The sequence below is a fragment of the Galeopterus variegatus genome, unplaced genomic scaffold (genome assembly GCF_000696425.1).
Source record: "Galeopterus variegatus unplaced genomic scaffold, G_variegatus-3.0.2 Scaffold2381, whole genome shotgun sequence".
Taxonomy (NCBI): Eukaryota; Metazoa; Chordata; class Mammalia; order Dermoptera; family Cynocephalidae; genus Galeopterus; species Galeopterus variegatus.
Genome location: NW_007728492.1, coordinates 153,142 through 166,102, shown reverse-complemented (window position 1 = coordinate 166,102; position 12,961 = coordinate 153,142). Strand labels below are relative to the sequence as shown.

Genomic DNA, 12,961 nt, shown 5'->3' with positions numbered 1-12,961 from the left:
GGTGCACTATCCAGTGCGCCACCGGGCCGGCCCATTATTTTAGTTTTTTTTGTAATTTCTTTTAAAAAGCCTACTAGGATTTTTTTTTTCCTTTTTGTCTTTTTTACTGACCGGTAACGGGATCGCAACCCTCGGTGTTGCGCCCGCACCGCACTCAGCCAGTGAGCGGGAACCGGTCTCCACATGGGATCCGAACCCTCGGCGGGAGCGCCGCCACACTCCCAAGCGGCGCACTCTCCAGTGCGCCACTGGGCCGGCCCTACCTACTAGGATTTTTATTGGGATTATGGAATCTATAGTTCCTTTTGGGGGAGAATTGACTTTTTAACAATAGTGAGTCTTGATTCATGAACATGGTATATCTCCTCTTTAAGTCTTATTATTATTTTTTTTCCCTTTTTTTTTGTCTTTTTTTTTTCGTGACCGGTAACGGGATCGCAACCCTCGGTGTCGCGCCTGCACCGCGCTCAGNATTTTTGGCTTTTTTTTTTCGTGACCGGTAACGGGATTGCAACCCTCGGTGTCGCGCCTGCACCGCGCTCAGCCAGCGAGCGGAACGGTCTCCATAAGGGATCTGAACTCGGCGGGAGCGCCACCGCACTCCCAAGCGCCGCACTCAACCGAGTGCGCCACCGGGCCAGCCCGAGTCTTATTTAATTTCTCTCAGCAGTGAGTGTAAATTTCGGTGTAAAGATCTTACCTTTTGTCAGATTTATCCTTAAGTGTTTCATATTTTTGTTGTTATTGTAAATGGTCTTAATTTTTAAATTTTAATTTCCTGTTGTTTATTGCTAGTGCATAGAAATAAAGTTGATTCTGTATATCGGCCTTTTGCCCTGCAGTTTTTCCAAACTCACTTATTAGTTCTAGTAGATTTTGTGTAGATTCCATTGAGTTTTCTATATAGGTGATCATGCCATCTGTGAATAAAGATAGTTTTATGCTGTTCTTTTCTATCTGGATGCCTTCGTGTCTGCCTTCCTGCCTCTGCCTCCTCCCTTTCCTTTACCTCCCTTCTTCCCTCTCTCCTCTTGCCCTAGGGAAGACTTTCAGTACTATATTAAATGGAAGTGATGAGAATAGATATCCTTATGTTGTTTCTCATCTTAGGGGGAATAATTCATCATTTCAGCATGAAGTATGGCATTAGCTGTATGTATTTTGTAGATACCCTTACAGATTGATGATGTTCCCTTCTGTTCCGAGTTTGCTGAGAGTTTTGATCAGGAATGGATGGTGGTTTTTGTCAAATGCTTTTTGTGTGGCTTGTCAAAGATAAACGAAGTTGTATGGTGGTTAAAGGGGTAAGGGCAGGTTTTATATAAGCAGTAGTAACTACCATGATTGGGAAGAGAGTCCAGGGTGAACTGAACTCAACTTTGATTTGTGTGGTGGTCACTGGACGTTTTTAAGGGGAGAATGAAGGTGTATTAGTTCATTTATGTTGCTTGTAACAAAATGCATGGAACTGGGTAATTTATAAAGAAAATGAAATTTATTGCTTATAGTTTCTGAGGCTGGGAGGGTCAAAGTCCATCTGGTGGCAATGACAGTGACCATCAGATGGCAATGACAGTGACTCAGGGGTCTCACATTGCAGGATGGTGGAAGCAGAGAGAGCAGAGAGAGAGAGAGAGAGAGAGACAGAGACAGACTCTCCTGTTTTAAAGCCCTCAGAATGATGCCCTTGACCACCATTTTCAGTCCATTCACTACTGCATGGTCCCGCAGTCCAATAAAATCTTTAAGGCTCCACCTTTCAATTACCATAATAGGATTTCCCCCTCTTAACAGTCACAGTGGGGGCTAAGTTTCTAATACATAAAACTTGGGAGACAATTCAAGCTTCAGTAGTTTTGGGGGGACATAATTCAATCCACTTCAGAGGGATTAGGGAGAGGAGAACTGAGGGAAGTGAAAATTTACAATAAGTGGGAACGAAGTTGGTTAGTGTGATCAAGCCATTTGGATTTGCTAACTGGAGCTTATCAAAGTTAGGCTCTCTCCCACAGAGACTGGGGTATCGGAGCTCTATCTTCAGGGGTTGGCTGGAACAAAAAGTAAACGCTTTTGGCAGCCTTGAGTTTTCCCAGGTAGAAATTTAAGGGTGTTGGTGTCATCATCCCAGGGACACAGCCTTGAGCTGTTAGAAACTATGCTAGTGTTTTTTCAAGTCTCGTAGTGCAGGGATTTGGATGTAGTCATTTTATGTGGAAAGTTCTTGCAGTTTTCAGGCTATTGAGATAATCATGACTTTTATTTTTTATTTTATTAATATAGTGAGGCACACTGGTTAACTTTTTTTTTTTTTTTTTTTTTTTTTTTTTTTTTTTTTTAAATAGCAAACACATGAATTTAATGTTACCTAGGAGACAACTGATTCACATAGGGTTGGTGAATACTGGAATCTGACCTTGAATCTTTCATGTCAGTGACAGGCAAATGTATTACAAACTGGAAGAAAGCTCTCTTCTGGGTATTTCCCAGGTGTTCACAGAGGAAGGATAGAATGCTTCTAAGCATCTATTTGGGCCTTAGAATGAGCCCTGGGCTCGCTCCCTCAGATCATGGGTTTGCTCAGTAACTTGTGCAGGAAAGCTGAGTGCATGGGGAAGTAAGCAGGCTCAATGTAATGCCCAGTCCCACGGTGAGAGACGATCTGGGGTTTTTTCTTTTCGTGGGTTTATAACTGTTTGGAGGCTACTTGGGCATGTAACTCACTTCTCCAGTTATGGTCATACTGACTGACATTGAGGAGGGTAGGCCCCGGGCTTTCTCTAATGGAATCAGGCTGGGGTTCTCATACCCTCCTACAGTCCCGTTTCATGTATCCACAATATCTAGGAGGCTTGAGAAAGCTGCCTTGATCTTTCTTGGGTCGTGGCTTAATGGTAGGATGCTAGTCTGCTTATAGTATATATTAGCCCATTTCTGTTGTTTGTAACAAAATACATGAAACTGGGTGATTTGTAAGAAAACAAAATTTATTGCTTACAGTTTCCAAGGCTGGGAAGTCCAGTGTCCTGGGAACACATCTGGTCAGGGTCTTGGTGGTGGCGACAGTGACCAGGTGTCTTCACATGGCAGAAATGGCAAAGCAGAGAGAGAGATGTAGTTCCTCACGCACTCTCCTCTTAAAGCCCTAGAACCATGCCCATGATCACCATTTTAATCCATTCACTAGGCATGGTCCTACAATCTGTTCACCACTTCAAAGCCCCACCTTTCAGTTACCATAATAGGTTTCCAATCCTCTTAATAATCACAGTGGGGATCAAGCTACTAATACATAAAACTTGGGGGACACAATCCATATCATAGTATATGGCTTTGTTTCCACTGAATCCAGATCCATTGACGGAAACTGTGGCAATGCCTTGGCCCCCAACCTGGGGATGTGGAAGCATGTAGCCCCGGGCTTCTTCAAAGTAGTCCAGATGTAAGCTGCCACATTCCTTGGGAAGATCTTCAAAATCATAATAAGCTACAGCCAACATTGCAAAGCCATGGCCAGCCAGAAGGCTGGCTTGATATTCCAATAGGCCCCCTCCAGCACCAAAGATGTCAGTGATCTCTGGGAAGGGTCAGGAAGAGTGAGATGCGTACCAGCTCCCACCACCTGATTTTTTTTTCTTTTTTTTTTGAACTTTAAACCAATCCTCTATTCCTGGTATTAACCACACTTAGTTATGGTGTATTATCTTTTTTTATATATTGCTGGATTTGAATTGCTAAAATTTCGTTTAGAATTTTTGCATCTATGTTCAAAAAGGATATTGCTTCGTAGTGTTCTTTGATTGTAGTGCTTTTGTCTGATTTTGTTATAAGGTAATGCTGGTCTTATTCAATGATTAGGGAATTATTTCTTCCTCTTCAATATTTTTGGAAGAGTTAATACATAATTGGTATTATTATTTCTTTCTTAAGGTTTGATAAAATTAGCCAATGTAGCCATCTGGGCCTGGAGTTTTTTTGTGAGAAAGTTTAAAACTACAATTTCAATGTCTTCGATTAATGTAAGGCCATTCAGGTTATCTCTTTCTTCTTGAATGAACTTTTGTAATTTGTGTCTTTTGTAGAATTGGTTGTTTCATTGTTGAATATATTGGCATAAAGTTGTTTATATTGTTTCCTAGTATACTTTTAATATCTTTAGAACGTGTAGTGATGTCACCACTTTCATTTCTGATGCTGGTAATTTGTCTTCTGTTTTTTTCCTGATCATCTGGCCAGGTTTACCAATTTTACTGGTCTTCTCAAAGAACCATCTCTTGGTTTCACAGCTTTTCTGTATTGTCATTCTGTTTGCTATTTTCTTTGGTTTCTGCTTGATATTTATTATTTCTCCCCCCTCACACCTCCCGTGTTTCTTTTGAGTTTAATTTGCTCTTCTTTTTGTAGTTTCTTAAGATAGAAACCAAGGATATTTATTTGAGACCTTTTTTATTCTCTTATATAGGTGCTTTAGTGACTATAAATTTTCCAAGTTCTGCTTTTGTGGCATCCCACAAATTCTGCTATACTATATTTCATTTTCATTCAGTTCAGAGTATTTTCTAATTTCCTTTTTGATTTCTTCTTTGATCTGTGGGCTATTTTTAAGTATGTTGTTTAATTTCTAAAATTTCAGGACTTTCCAGAGATTTTGCTGTTATTGATATCTAATTTAATTCCATCTTGGTCTGAAAACAACTTTGAGTTACTTAAATTCTTCTGAATTTATAGAGGTTTGTTTTATGGTGCAGAATTACTTGTATGGTCTCTTTTGGCAAATGTTCTGCATGCATTTCAGAAAAATGTGTGTATTCTTTTGTTGAGTGGAGTGTTCTATAAATGTCAATCAGGTCAGGTTGATTGATAGTGTTTGTCAAGTGTATTATATCCTTGCTAATTGGCAGTCTGCTAGTGTTATCAGTTATTGAAAGAGTAGTAGTGAAATTGCTGATTATAATTGTGGATCTGGCTATTTCTCTTTGTAATATCAATTCTGCTACATGTATTTGATGCTCTGGTGCATATGTTATTAGGTGCATAAACATTTAGGATTGCTTTGTCTTTTTGATAAGTTAACTCCTTTATCGTAATAAGTGATGATCTTTGTCCCTGGCAATATTATTTGCTTCGAAATCTACTTGCTCAATAATAATGTAGGCACTCCAGCTTTCTTTTGAGTAATGTTCATGTTATTACCTTTTCTGCCCTTCTGCTTTTAAGCTATTTGTGTCCTTATATTTAAGATGCATTTCATGTAAGCAGCAGATGGTTGTCTTTCTTTTTTTATCCAGTCTGACGATCTCTACCTTTTGTTTAGATGTTTAGACCAATTTTATTTGAAAAGGTTATTGACATGGTTAGGCTGAGTCTTCCTGCTTGTTTTCTGTTTGTCTCATCTGTTCTTTGTTCTCCTTTTCATCCCTTTTCTGCTTTTTGGGGGATTGATGTTTTTTTAAGGTTTCATTTTTTCTTCTTTGTTGGTTTATAAGCTATAACTATTTTAATATATATCTTTAACTCACCACAGTTTATGTTCAAGTTGATATTATATTATTTCAAGTGTAGTTTAAGAACTTTACAATATTGTACTTTCATTTCTCCTCTCCTGGCCTTTATGATATTGTTGTCACCCATTTTTCTTATAAATTATAAGCCCCAGAATACAATGTTATAATTTTTAAGATACTTTTCTGTTAAACAGATTTATATAATAAGAAAGAAACATCTCTTTATCTGAGTGATTACCATTTCTGCTGTTCTTCATTTCTTTGTGTGAGTGCATATTCTCCTGTGTCATTTTCCTTCTGTCTGAAGGACTTCTTTTAACATTTCTTGTAGTGTGAGTTGGCAGGCAATGACTTCTTTCAGCTTTATATTTTTTCCTTTATTCTTTGTTTCTTGTATCTGGGGTTTGTTGAGTTTCATGGATCAGTGGGTTTATAGTTTTCATAGAATTTGGAACTTTTTGACAATTCTTCAAATATTTTTTCTTCCCCTCTGCCCCCTTGGAGACTCCATTACGCACATTAACTCACTTTAGGTTGTCAAATGTTACACCTTTATTTTTTCTTCATTTTATTTTGGATGATTCCATTTGTTATGTTTATAAGTTCATTAATCTTTTCTGGGTTTTTTTTTTTTTTTTTTTTTTTTTACATCTAATCTGCTGTTAATTCCATCTAGTGTGTTTTTCATCCCTAGAAATTCAATTTGAAAAACAAGAAATCAGTTTGGATCATTTTTATATTTTCCATGTCTCTCTTCAGCTTTTTAACCATATGGAATATAGTTATTATAAATCTTAACGTCCTTTTCTGCTAATTCTAGCATCTGTGACTATTCTGAGTTTGCTTTTTTCCTTGAGTTGATATCTTGTCAGTTTTATTTTAAAATAAATTTTTTATTTTAAAATAGTTTTAGATTTACAGAAAAGAAAAATTTATGAAGGAAGTACAGAGAGTTCTTATATACCCAATACCCAGTTTCCCATATTATTAACTCCTTAACAATAGTATGGTGCATTCATCACAATGAACTAATATGGATACATTATAATTAAAGTCTATATTTTATTAGTATTTCCTTAGTTTTTACCTCATGTTATTTTTGTGTTCCAGGATCCCATCCGGGGTACCATATTACATTTAGTCACATGTCTTCTTTGGTTCCTCTTGGCTATGACAGTTTCTCAGACTTTCCTTGTTTTAGATGACCTTAACTGTTTTGAAGAGTCCTGATCACGTATTTCATAGAGTGTCCTTCTGCTGGGAATAGTCTCATGTTTTCATTTATGACTAGACTAGGGTTATAGATTTTGGGAAGGAAGTCCACAGATGTAAACTGCTGTATTCATCACATCATGTCAAGTGTACACACTGTCAGCTTAAGTTGTGACTGTTGACGTTGACCTTGACCACCTGGCTGAGATAATGTTTGTCAGGTTTCTCCAGTGTGAAGTTACTTTTTTCCTCCCCCTTTATACTGGACTTTTTGAAAGGAAGTCACTATTTATAGCCCACTCTTAAAAAGTGGAGAGTTATGCTCTCCCTCCTTGAAGATGGGGTATCTACATAAATTATTTGGGATTCTTCTGCATGGAACATTTGTCTGTTCACTGTAATTTATTTATGTATTCAGTAATTATATCAGTATGGGCTCATGGATATTTATCTTATACTTTGGATTCTAATCCAATAGTACTTTACATTGTTGCTCAAGTTGTTCCAGCTTTGGCCACCAGGAGCTTTTCCAGTTGGCTCTCATGCCCCTTTAACATACCTTCATCTTTGTTGTTTTGTTTGAGCACTTCCTTGCTTTCTGGCACTAAATTACGTTTTAGGCTCATCTTATATACATCTGGCCCTAGTCTTAGAATCAGCCTTTTCTCCAAAGAGCCTTGGTTCTTTTTGTTAAAGAATGGTATTTAAAACCAAGGTCTGGGTGCTAGGTGTTTATGTTGGTTTCGATTGATTGATTTTTCTTTTCATGTGTGTCATGTTTTCATACTTTTTACATGCATTAAAATGTTTCATGAGATGCTAGACAGTGAATTTTATCTTGTTGGATATTGACTATTTTTGTATTTCTGTGCGCGCGCACACACACACACACACACAGAAACACACACACACAGAGACACACACACCCACACCCACACCCACACCCACACACACACACACACACAGAAACACACACACACAGACACACACACACACAGACACACACAGACACACACACACACACACACACCTGTTTTGGCAGCTGGCCAGTACCGGGATCCAGTCCCTTGACCTTGGTGTTACCAGCATGATGCTCTAACCAAGTAAGCTAACTGGCCAGCCCTTATGAATATTTTTGAACTTTGTTCCTTGGATGCAGTCAAGTTACTCGGAAACAGCTTGATCCATTTGCATTGTGTTTTTGTTTAAGGCTTGTTAGGTAGGACCAGAGCTACATTTTGTCTAGGTCTAGTCATTTTTTACTAATGAAGCAAGACACTTTTGAAGACTGTATGCAGTACCTCGTGAATTGTGAGGCGTAGGCACTGTTCCCAGCCTGTGTGAGTGTGGGTACTGTCCTCCGTAATGCTTTTGGATTATTTCCTGGCCTTGAGTAGTTGTCTTATTCACATGCACTGCTCTGTACTTAGCTGAATACTTCAGGGGGCCTTCAGCAGATCCCTAGGGGCCTGTGCGTGCAGCTCTGCTCCCTTTAGTACTCTGTTCTGTGAGTTCTAGCCAGCTTGGTGTCCCTGACCCTCACCTCCATCTCCTCATCTCACAGAGTCTGCTAAATCTGCTTGGTTTGTCCCTCTTTGCTCTACAACCAGGAAACTTTCTGAAGACAGAAAACTGAGACATTTGTTGGATTCATTTGGTTTCTTTTCCATTTCTCATGCATCATGATTCTTTATTTCTTCATGTCCAGTATCTTGAGAATTCTTTTTTATATTTTTTTCTTTTCTTTCTTTGGTTGTTCTTTTTTGGTTGTTTATGGCAAGAAGGTAAATTCCGTCCCATTTATTTCATCTTAACTGGAGGAATAATTAATTTTAAATTCCAGTTTAATGATATGCTTATGTATTCTTTGTAGATTTTAAAAAATTTCAACATAGTTGTAGATGCTTGAATACATTTCCATTTGGTTTTTCTGAGATTTTCCTTCATTTCTTTTTCAGTTCCCTTTTCTTTTTCACACAAATTTTTTATCTGTGCTTTTCTTATTCCTCTGTCCCCCTTGTCTGTTATTTGATGTCTTTGCTTATTCTTAGGCTTATTTTAAAACATCCTCTGTATATGTCAGTATACAATTATTAACGTATATTTTAAAAAGGCTAAAAGACGATTTTGTATTTTTCCGTCAGAGCAGTGTTTGGAAATTCATATTTCGTTTGACAGTCATCATAAGTTACTTTCTATCTCAAAATAATGTCCGTTTCATTCCATTATTAACAGATCAGGGTTCTAGGGTCCACTGTAAGCAACAGCATCATTTCTGATTAGTTTAAAGAGAGAACTTTGATACAGGGAAGTAGATACTTGCAAAGGCTGGTGGAGCAGACTTTCACTGGCTTTCCAGGAACAGCTAACTCTCAGCACCCCAGGACTGCCCTGCTACGATCAGAAGCTGATAAATCAGAAAGTTGCTCTTGGCACTTCTGATGAAAAAAATTCTGTCTTTCTGTCTTTACCATGGTTGGAAAAACTGCCAGTTCTGGTACAGACACTACTGAGTTAGGAAGAAGCTGTAGGCCCTGGAACCACAGAGCTTTTGCCGTGATCTGGACAAGCTAAGTGAATGCTCTGTCCTCTGCCTTTCTTCCCCACATCTCAATTCCAAATCAAAGCTTTGAGCATGAATGCATTGCCTTAGTGGAACCTAATCGTGTCTGGAACCCAAGTTTCAAGGCTGTCCAGAAAATATACTTTTTAACTTTTTTCCCCCTCTACCCCTTTAAAATGAGATTTGGAAGAACTGATCTACATCATGGTATTCCTGAAAGGAGATTAGAAAAAAAGGTAGTTGAATGATTAGCTTATATTTGAACAGTAAGTTACATGGAAAAATGAAAGTGGTATATTCTTTTATATATTTCTGAACAGTCCAATTTCTGGCTCTGTTGGCTTCACCATCTTGCTTCTGAGGGCAACAGGGGAATTTTACAATGAAGCATCAGATGATGGTCATCTAACCACATTTATATTTGCTCTGAAAATATATGAATGTTGACAGCTAATATTGTACTCATCTGTGCCTGACATCTTCTGAAAAGATGGTCTCACAGTTGTTCAAGTGATAAGTGTTTTGAGGCATAATCACTACAAGTTTATGTCTTAATTATTCTTTCTCTAGTAGATAAATTATTCCCTTATAAATCATAAAAACCTAATAAAAGGAACCCAGAGAAAACCTCCTGAGTTTTGACATCCTAGAATCGCCTGAACCATGTAACCCAACTCCCAGTTTAATTCTTGAACCTGCTCTGTATCATCACAGCCAGTTTGTTTAGGGGTCCCCATTAGGGTCTCTCCCATGGTGCTGACTCACTACTTCCAAAGGCAGTTCTTTAGTGTATTTTGGCTACCAGAGATTTGAGATCTAGTTGAGAACAAATCTGTTGCTTTCTCTTATTGATAGTCCTACTTTTTGCTTCCAGGAATTGAGTCTTACACTGCAGAATAAAAATCCCTTGTTTTATGTATTATGTAGTTGAGTTTCTCAACATTCTGGTGACTCTCTTTTTACCATTCCTAGCGTATTTATAGAAGTAATTTAAATGAAGAGATGAATATGAATCTTTAAAATATAACTGTTCCAAAGTACTCTCTGGTCAGATATCACCATGTGTGAAGTCATTTCCATCGCTTCTTGAATCATGTATCTACCTTACCTGTGAGGGCCTTAAGAGATTAATATTCCCATACCTGGAAACCAGGATTTCTTATGTCGTTTGTTTACCTTTCCTTGGTCTCTGGAGTGATTCTTTCACATCTGCTTCCAAGCATGTTTTTCCTATCTGGTAATCACACCATTTACTGTAATGACCTGGGTGCTTCTCCTAGTTTGTTCAAGAACACATAGAAAGTTGTAGCACGCTTACTATTTAAGAACCAAAGATGACTCCTTTAGTAAATGGTTATTTTCTGCCTTGTAGACTTGTTTTCTTTGACAGTGAAGAGATAAGTTTTGAATTTTTTCCTAGAGATAAAAAAGCATGCTATTAACAAACATTAAATTTAAGTTGATTAATTTGAACTGCTGCATTTTCTTTTGCATGCATAAGTTTTGAAGCTTAAATGCAGACAAAATTAGGTGCAACTTTGAGGTCCTGCAACTTTAGATATTCCTAGTCAAAAATCAACAATATTGGTTTTGGCTATTTTATATATTAGTAGCTTACCTATCCCAGCCAATTCTCACATAAAACTTGGATTGGTAATCGTTTACTGTTTACTTATTTAGGGTATGGAGATGAAAGTTTGCACAGAATGACTGTAGCTGACCTCTGTGGATGTTGGTCTAGTGACAGTTTGCTAGGTGAGAGTCCACACAATCTAGGTAAAATCAAGAGTCTAGTCCAGTAAGTGAAGCATTAGCTGTTGGTTGTAGTGTGTTGTATAGAACTCAAGTGAAGGTGGTATATGAATACATTTGTTTAGATATTACTGCAGGACTCGATGATTATGGTTTGTTGGTTGTCACTACTCTCTTGTAGCTGTCCTATGTGAATTAAACAACTGGGTGACAAAAAAATAAACAACTAGGTGGCAGTTAATTTTTCAAATATTATCAGTAACTGTTGAAAATAAGAACCCCCCCACCAAATTTGTTTTTAATGTAAAGATTTCAATGCATAATACTGTAGTCATTGTATCCTGTAATAGTTGTTAGTGGCTTTTGATATCTGACATTGGGGAGATGACTTCTTTATTTTACATATGAATAAACAGATCCAAAGAGAGATAGATGCCTTACTCATGGTTACCCAACTTTGTATGATATTTTTCCATATTATTTTTTTTCCTCTAAATAATACTCTCACATGTGTGGAGTGTTCATAAAGCAAATGTACTTCACAGGGCCTGATTTTCCAAAGCCTTGCAGTTTCAAATATTGACCTTGCAAAGGACAGGAAATTTTCCCCAGGCTATAAAGTCTCTGTTGTAAGATAAAGAATTGCAACACAGCAAGGTTGCTGGCTCAAAGACAGACAGGTTACCGATTGATATGTAAAGATACTGGGAAACTGCTGTAAGAAGAGAATGTTTGCTAAGATCAAGTTTTTGTTAGTGGATCAACTTAATTGCGTGTTTCCTGCTTCTATTGTTAAACTTGTTAAACTGTACTTAGCAAAACCCCCATCTATGTTCTCTTCCTATAACTTGCTGGTCTGGAGAATAAATGCAGGGAGAGAACCCCAATTCGTGATTAATTTTCCAAATGGAAGGAATGCCTTGCTCTTGAGGGTTCTGGGACATTAACCCCTTTTGGAGGCTTCTCACTGCTCAGAAGAAATGGGCTTTGAGTAATCTTTGGCGGCTCCATCACCCAGGGGAAAAGGGGTGACAAATCCTTGAGAGACAAAGCAACACACATGAATATAAAGTTACTACACACATTTATTCTTTCATCCATTTGTGCATGAAACAGATATTAACATTGAATTATGTATGTGAAAAAATCCTGCCTTCCAGCAGTCTATAGTCCAGCAGGGGGACAGCCTGTGTGACTGAATACAGTAAATGCTGTGATAGCAGCCTCCGCAGTGTAGTGCCACCAAGACTTTTCTGATCTGTGATGTGTTTTTCTTCACTTCTGGAGAATTCTCAGCTATTATTTCCTCAGATATTGCCTCTCCCCCATTCTCTTCATTCTCCCTGTTTGTGTGCTTCATTGTGGATGATTTGGCCATTTTCTTTAAGGTCTAGTCTTGTCATTGAGATTTTTATTTAATGTCTACATATTTTTATTTCTTGTGTTTTTTTTTCCCATAATTTCTATCCTTGCGTTATGTGTTTTATTTTTTCCTTTATCTCTGTGTACACATAATTAAATGTCTCTTTTAGCTGTAGCCTCTCATGTAACTCTCTGACTTTAAATTTTTTCCTTGTTTTTGGCACCTGGGAATTTTTTTTTTACTTGCTTTTGCGCTTGGTTATATATTAAAAATTATTCTGTTATATTTTATTCAGGATTCTTATGTGTTTGGAGATGGGAGTTGGGTATCGTATTTTTCTTGGAGCAGCTCTGAAGTTTCCCCAGTGTAAAATCGTGGGTATATATATTTTTAAATTTGTTTTAACTATTACCTAAAACTCTAGACATGGATACTTTTCACATTTTGCAGTAAATAAGATTGATATGTGTCTGTGTAGTGAGTGGAGTTATTCTGTTAATACTTTTCTTCATACACGGCCATTTTTATGGCATCTAAATAGGTGAAGCTGCTACTAAGGATTTGCTTTAT

At 37.6% G+C, this 12,961-nt stretch overlaps 1 protein-coding gene and 1 pseudogene across 1 annotated transcript in view; one reads left to right on the top strand and one right to left on the bottom strand.

Moving 5' to 3' along the window:
• The window catches only part of MARCH8 (membrane-associated ring finger (C3HC4) 8, E3 ubiquitin protein ligase), a 92,908-nt gene that overhangs the window by 24,364 nt on the left and 55,583 nt on the right, over positions 1-12,961 (top strand). The window lies entirely within an intron of this gene.
• LOC103597662 lies at positions 2,362-3,497 on the bottom strand (annotated as a pseudogene).